Source organism: Argentina silus (genome assembly GCF_951799395.1).
Source record: "Argentina silus genome assembly, chromosome: 3".
Taxonomy (NCBI): Eukaryota; Metazoa; Chordata; class Actinopteri; order Argentiniformes; family Argentinidae; genus Argentina; species Argentina silus.
In genome coordinates, this window is record NC_139657.1 from 17,097,999 (window position 1) to 17,104,165 (window position 6,167).

Genomic DNA, 6,167 nt, shown 5'->3' on the forward strand with positions numbered 1-6,167 from the left:
TACATTTTCACCTCCCCCTTTTTCCCTGGGAAATCTTGAGTAAATGTATAAGTGCATGCAGAGACAGGCCCTGCCTCTCAGAGCGAGCGAGGTTGCGGTCTTCACGCGAACGAGGAAGGCCATTATGTCTAGTATGTTTTTTAATGGGAAAACCATAGCTGATGGGAGCTAATTTCCCCTTGTTCAGCGGTGAGTCTGGAGGTAATCTATCACCTCAGTGGAACTCTGTGGCAGAGCGGAGCTAGTTGCTAATGAAGCCCTCCTTTAGAGCCAGTACCATAGCGCTGTCACTCTCTACTCAATGCCAGGGGCCCTTTCACAATGCTGCCTGATTGTTGCCCGCTCATTGTGTGTGTTAAGCCAAGCAGGGCCTTATATAAAATGAATGGCCAATGTAACTTTAACTTGCGGCAGCCGCAGCACCTCAAAGCACCTGTCAGTCACGTCATTGTTGGAGACGACAGGTGGGTTTGATGGGGTGATTGCTGGTGAGAGGAGAAATACACAAGAACATTTGAAATAATCTCTGTATACGTTTTTGAAAAGAACATATAGCCTTTTTTTTTTTAAATTTAACAAGTTTTCACAGAGAACAGTGACTTGTCATCCGTGAAGAATGAATTGGAATGAAACACTACTGTATACTCGACACTCTATGAGACCATCAGCCATACCTTTTTGAGTTCTGGCGTACTGCTGTATTTTTTTGCCCATATGTAATTGACCACTGTGGATAGAGGGGGAAGTGGGAACCAAATGCACAATTCAAACGCGGGTGCTCTCTCAGACCTTGGTGTGAGGCTGAGTATCGTAGCGTTGGTTTTGGAGAGAGTTGTATAGTTTGATAGAATTTGATGCCGTTTTTTTTTTTTTTAAATGAGATTTGATAGGGTTTTAGCCCCCCTCGACCCCTTGATGGAACAGAGAGTGTCGGGGACAGAATGTGTGAGAGGAGATGTATTGAGGTTCCCCTGAGCAGAAACCCAAAGCACTCACCGACCCTGTGGGCTACTCCATCCCCCCTCAAAATGTCACAAGCCTTTGTTGAGCCCACTAAAAGGTCTGTGTCTGTGTGTGTGTGTGTGTGTGTGTGTGTGTGTGTGTGTGTGTTAGCGGGAGGATAGAGAGGAGGGATGGGGAGGCCGCATATCACAGTACCATTTTCTATCACGCTTTATTTTTCAGTATGCTTTTACCTGGTACTGGTACGAATGACATGGTTAACTAGTAATTAAATAGTTATAACAATATGATTACATTGCCGAAATAAGCACCACTGTGTACATAACATTTAAGTATTGAGTAGTGACTAAATTGGGTTGAATTCTTTGACGCGAGTTCCAAAACGTATCCATCACCACACCATTTCTTCGTGCTATGAAATAAACTATTACTCCATTTACCATGTTCCACTTCCTTCTCTCCTTCCTCTCCTCTAAAACAGCATTTAACTAATCATACATATTCTGCTGCTACTCTGATCCAGAATGTATGTATGCTGATGAGTGTCGCTAGGAGCTCAGCCAGGGACACACAGACAGTGATCAACAGCTTGCTGAGGTCTCTCTCCATCTCATTTCCATGCTCCCTCGTTCTCTCTCTCTCTCCCCCCCCCCCCCCCCCCCCCCCCCCCTCTCTCATATATCGCATCATTAGCTCCCTAATGGCTTCAGACCCAGTCCTGTGCTTGCTTAGCTGTACTTCACCTTCTTCATGAATCCGTCTGTCTCCCTGTTAGAACATCATGCCACTCAGACGTGACAGAATAACTGGCATTAAAGATTGAACACAAGAATAAATCAACAGTGTTAAGTATTCTGGAGGTGATTCAAGGAAATGATGCATTTATTTTCATCATAACAGACACAGAGGTTGTCAAGCGAGGTCTTTGGATACATTCTCATGTGGTGGGGTGTCGGCTCGTAGAAACACATGGAAATGGACAGACATATTGATAAGGTCATGACATGCTAAAGCTATGCCTGCTAATAATAAAAGGATGTGTGGGTACCAAAGACAGTCACGGAAATTAAGGCGGGATCTGTGATTTATCTCCCAATTTTAACAGGATATTTGTCATTCACAACACATCATCATAAGTCTGAATCATATCTTGGAAATGCCACATAAAAAACAGATTCCTTTATTCACAATTCTGTCCTCTTCTCTCCTCCTCCTCCTCCTCTGAGCCCAAGGATACCTAGGCTTTATTGGCAGAGCTTTAGGAAACCAATAGAGGGAGATTTTACCTGTTTCCATTTTCTCTCTTTTATTAAAACTGGGCGCTTGTCCGTTAAATCAACTTGAGTCTCTCAATTTTAGTGAACTCAGTCTGGCTGGGTATACAGGGACACTTGTGATAGCCTTTACAGAGGCCATGTGTGATATGTATATTTTGCTCTGTGTGATATGTGCTCTCTGCGGAAAGGGCAGGAAGGCTCCAGGTATCATTATTACCTGGTTCAGAGGGAGATACATGGGAGATTGAATTGACAGTTCTAGTTTGGTTATTTGCTTTTTGATTCACTCTGTTAATATGTTTATGCACACATACTCCGAAATCCTTTGCATGCATGTACAGTACAGCAATCTCAGATTGTTGATCCTGTGTTTATACTATCAAATGTAAATAAAATATTCATGATTATGTGATACATTTCATCATTAATCATACTGCATATTTTATACTAGGCATTACCCGTGCATTTCTATCTCTGCTTGTTTGGTTTTAATGGCTTCAAACAAATAATGTCTGCTGTCACTCTGTACCAAATACCTATTTTATACTGAAGTGTTATTATTCTTAGTTTGTTCATTGCTGTCAGATATCACTTTGTGATATAAAACACAAGCCCATGCAGTACATCATCTGTGTGATTTTCAATAAAATAATTAATGTTCAGGTAAATGATGAGAGATTAGATATGTCTAACTCCTTCTCCCACAGTATGCTGCCAGGTAATGACTAGAGACGTCTGCCCTTTGGTCCTGGAGGCTGTGGAAGACTAGTGATTTTGTTGTTGTAAATTTATCTTTCTGACAACAAGTCCCAGTCTTCCTCAGTGACCTGGTCCCTAACTCTGTTATTTAAAAAAGGAGTTTGTTTGATAAACGGACAAGTTACTGTATTATTGAGTACAATGATAATTAATTTGTATGCAGCAACAGACCTTTTACTCCATGTTTATGGTGTGTACATTAAATTGCTTTTGTATGTAATACAGAAAACAAATAATGTCTGCCCCCACAATAAAGATTGCAAGCGACAGTATTATGTCAAATGTTTGTATGGTACTGTATTTTTGTGGACTCTGAAGATGTTACAGCTTTCACCAGTGCGGTCTGTGAGTAACGGTAAGTCTCACCAGTGTGATCGGTTTCAAGCTTGTCATGTCTCACATAAGAAGTATGTAAATGTACTTTATTAAAGATTTTCCACATTTCATAAAAAAAACTGAGGAAAGCCTACAACACAGGAAAAGGAGGGATGAGTGTGTAATGTTCATTTGAGTGTACAAGGTATTGTATATTTGTAACACATTTTACATGGTTGCAATAAAACTACTACTCCGTACATGTGTGTTTTGTGTTATTTTACTTTAGTGTGTTGACTTCACCTCATATTCTGCCAATTTTAAATGATCCTCACTGCAGAACCCAACAGTCTGTCTTCTTGGAACTCATTCAGGTGGAAATCAAATACTTCCGAGCTGTGTTGAACTGATTTCTCTTTTGCACAAATTCCACACCATTGTATATCTCACTCTGCCTTAACTGTGGAAATCAATTCAATCAAGCACAGTTATGAATCTATTACAATTTAGCTGAAAGGATGGAGAGAGTGCATTTGTGAACTATTGCCATAGTAATTGCTTCATGCATTAAAAAGGATAGATGGATGGAAGGATAGATGAATGGATGGATGAATACATGGATTGGTAGACTATTAAAAGCAGTTTATAATGGCTTGTATGTGGGTATGAATATGCATTACAGAGATTGAACAATAAGAGTGGGTGTTACCTTCAACTCCCAGTGAACACTGTAGGATGTTTCCATGGATACTGCCATAGCAACCCCGTACTGAATCACGGTCGTCTGGCCTGAAGCAAACCCAGCACAGATTGAATAGGCTCTGTGGTCTCACAGGCCTTGAGGGCCATTGTTGACAACACTCAACATCATCTTCTTTATTATCAACACACTGGATCCCTAAAGATTGTTTAAAAACTCATTACTTCAAGTAGGGTTGGAGGTTATTATTAGATATTGAATGGCCTTGTGGGAATAACATTATTTAGGTTGTTGCTTTAGAATGAACCCTAGAATGAGGTTCTGATCATGACAAGCAAGGTAATTACACCCAGTAGGTCCAAGGACAGGCCACTGCATTTATGGAAAAAGATAAGGGCAATCTAAGCCCTATTGAGAAGACATTTTATCAACCATTGAATAAAAGGTAAGTTCTGGTATAAACCATGGGTTTGGTGGTGTTACACTTTGACATATCATTCTGTGGTGGCATTAACACCACCAATGCCAAAGGTTTTTCAGGCAGCTAACAAGAGTAGGTAGAAAATGTATACATTTACACATCTTGTCAAATGCATTGTCAGATATACCGTTAGTGTTGTTGAGCGTGAACAGTGTTAAGTGTTAAAGTAAATAATAGACTGTGGTGTCATGTTGTTTAAACAATAGGCATCTATTAATTCAAAGGCCAAGTAACACTAAACATGGAATTACTCTTTCTGTGTAATAAAATAATGCTGTGTTTACCTGAATAACAACATAGAATGTATTTGTTGTTAAAAAATTAAGTTATACTTTGTAATTGCACAATCGTCAGGGTTTAATTGGTTATTACACAAGTTGAATAATCCCTATTCCACATCTATCCATTCCTGCAGTCCCTGGGTTGATGTGACATTGATGATGTGCTCTCAATTAACCTACTGTAACCTAACCTCAAATAAAGGTAAATAGAATGAATTCTAAACAAGCAATTAACACCTGGAAACACGTATGCATTGCTGTATTCCGTATACTGAGAGCCCTGAGACACATAAGATGGAACTGTCGGCTGTCACACAAAACATCTCAATTTGAAGGTTGTCATAGTACTGTGCCAGCAGTGCCATCTGCTGGTCAAACACAGGAGCTGCATTGCTCATTTGCAGGAATGTGATGCAATACTTTGACAGTGATGCAGATGGTCTATGGTGACAGAACAGCTTCTACAGAGGGGAGGTAAAGCAATTATATTGTGTGGACTTGTTGTTGTGTGGACATCCTGATTTAATCAGCTCCATCATATTTCTCAGGATTTGTTCTGTGTTAGTGTCTATTATTTGAGGTTATTGTGTGTGCCTTTCTCTGCTGTCCTCTGCACAGACACACTTTCTCTCTCTCAGGTACCTCTCTCTCTCTCTCTCTCTCTCTCTCTCTCTCTCTCTCTCTATCTATCTATCTATCTATCTATCTATCTATCTATCTATCTCTATCTCTCTCTCTGACAAGCTAGCAGCTCATGATCCCACACAGCAATTATTATATGATAATAATTTACATCTGAACTGCAACTCGCCCACTTATTGTTGAAATGAAATTGGAACACCTTGACTCGTCATCAGTGTTTTTCTACACACACACACAGAGTAATGTTGTAAAACATGTTTTAGAATAAAACAGGCCAACTACCATTTTCCCAATACATAAATAGGCCTAACTCAAATAGCTAGACTGGTTGTCTGACTCATCCCAGGCCTGAGCCAACAACGGGTATCTCTTTCTCTCTCTCTCTCTCTCTATCATTATTACTGTCACAAATACACAACTTTGCAAACGTTGTACAGTGCCAGGGGATCTATACTGTACATGTCATATTTATGAAAATGTTTCATTGCCTTTTGGTTTTTAAGTTTACATAAAATAGTGCCATATTGATTAATTACATTAACAGAATGAAACAAGTTTGGCTTTGAATCTGACCATTGGAATCTGACCACTCAAAAAGATCTACAAAGTTGAATGGCGAGAGAGGAAATACAAGTGTAAATGGGACATCTCCCCAGTCACTCTAGAAAATTGGTCCATAGACTTTCTATAGACCAGTTTTGTAGAGTGACTGGGTGTATGTTGTCCCATCTAAATGTTTTCCCTCTCAG